The 1867-nt window shown below is 47.2% G+C and overlaps 1 protein-coding gene across 1 annotated transcript in view; it reads right to left on the bottom strand.

Moving 5' to 3' along the window:
- Nucleotides 1-1349, bottom strand: part of LOC306922195 (uncharacterized protein) — a gene marked incomplete at its 3' end in the record, with an annotated part of 87831 nt that extends 86482 nt beyond the window's left edge. Inside the window, exon 1 of the mRNA XM_079499591.1 lies at nucleotides 1289-1349. The remainder of the gene's footprint in view (nucleotides 1-1288) is intronic.
- Between the last annotated feature and the right edge of the window lie 518 nt (nucleotides 1350-1867).

Below are 1867 nucleotides of genomic sequence, written 5' to 3'. Positions count from 1 at the left end.
CCGTGACGTTGTATTTGGAGTCCATATAAATAAATACAAAATTGAACATGAAAAATGAGTGGAAAGAAAAGGCCATTATGCATTTTTAACTCCGGAAGCGTGCAAATGGAGGGTCCATTTGGTTACATTTGTTCACTCCCGGAGTTAAATTAACAAGATTTTACAGTTGATGTGACACAATGGTAAAGCAGTGACAACCACAACAAAGGGGCTTCAGCTCTCTCTCTCTGTGTGTGTGTGTGTGTGTGTGTGTGTGTGTGTGTGTGTGTGTGTGTGTGTGTGTGTGTGTGTGTGTGTGTGTGTGTGTGTGTGTGTGTGCGCGTGCGGAGTACTGTAAAGGGACTTTTGTGGCAATCATCTCCAGCATACATCTGGAAATGATCGACCACCTTTGCTACAAAGCACTCCAGTTCATTCACTACAAAACGAAGGCCTTTGTTTCTTTACTGCCAAGTAAAGAGTGTTCCAAGTGTCTGTTATACACTCAAAGAGTGTAAAAAAAGACCCTTACGAGGCCACTTTCAGAGCTAAATTAACAGTCTCACCAATCTGGGAACCCATTGGCAAAACAAAGGAAAAACAGCGCCAGTCAACAGTCTGTCTGGAGAGACTGGAGCCTCTCAGTTGGGGGCACATGCAGTACCACCGAGCGACCATGTGGAGGAATGTGTCCTCTGAATCTATTTGCACATATTACTGACCCACGTGTGGACAAAACAACGCAGACTCGAAAAAGCTGCACAAATGTACAGTGTGTACTATGGTCTGGACATTAGTTTTTTTTTGGATACTTCAGAAAGTTACTGGATTAAATGTCACGCTCAGGGCAGCACTTAGTGATTAGATCATGATTAGTCAAAGCTTTCAATTTCATGCACAAATAATCCCAAATGATGCCAGTTTTTGGCACAAAAGTAACCCAGTCCCACGCTACCATGTTGGGCCGAGCAGCTGGAAACAATCTATTACGAACACGTTCAGAGGAGGAGAAAAAAAAATACATTTAAAGAGCTTAATGATTAATTTAGTTTTTCTACGAACCGTCACCAGCAAAGATCTCAAAGTGCATGCAGTGGTTGATATGCATGAGCCATGAACCCTACTGCCCAGGTGCACACACACACACACACACACACACGTGTGTGTACACACACACACACACACTCACAGAAGTAACTAACTTACCAACTCAGGGAGTGTAACTCCCCCAGAGTTAAATCCACACAGAGGATGTTACTGTGCACCTCCACCATGCACCCCATGCAGCGCTACTACAGCCATGACTTACCAGACTGTATCCCTCCTTCCGAGCGCGGTGTCCAGCAGAATAATGGAATCTCTCTCTTCACCACAAGACACCCACACTCATCTCCTTCCCTCTCTGGACTGGCATGCACTGGCCTCTCAGTACCGCTCCCACGCACTGTCGCACACACTGACACACACTCGATCTAGCATTCACACACACACACACACACACACACACATACACGGGCTGCTCTGGCTGCTGAGACCTTCACGTGTGTTGTACATTATCCCATCACTGTCCTGTGCAGGGAGAGAGACTACGCAGTCTGTGACGATGGTAGAGAGAGAGAGAGAGAGAGAGAGAGAGAGGAGGGACAGAGGGAGGAGGGAGGGGGAGAGAGAGGGAGGGACAGAGAGAGACAGACAGACAGAGAGAGAGCGAGAGAGAGAGAGATGGGAGGGAGGGATCGAGGGACAGAGAGAGAGAGATGCACCTCCCTTTCGGTTCTGAAACATGAGCGAGCCGTTTACCCGAGCCAGTACTGCAGTAACGAGAACCTGTGTGTGTGTGTGTGTGTGTGTGTGTGTGTGTGTGTGTGTGTGTGTCACAGACAGAGTA

This window comes from Electrona antarctica, assembly GCF_951216825.1.
Source record: "Electrona antarctica genome assembly, chromosome: 4".
Classification (NCBI taxonomy): Eukaryota; Metazoa; Chordata; class Actinopteri; order Myctophiformes; family Myctophidae; genus Electrona; species Electrona antarctica.
This window is presented reverse-complemented; position numbering and strand designations above follow the sequence as displayed.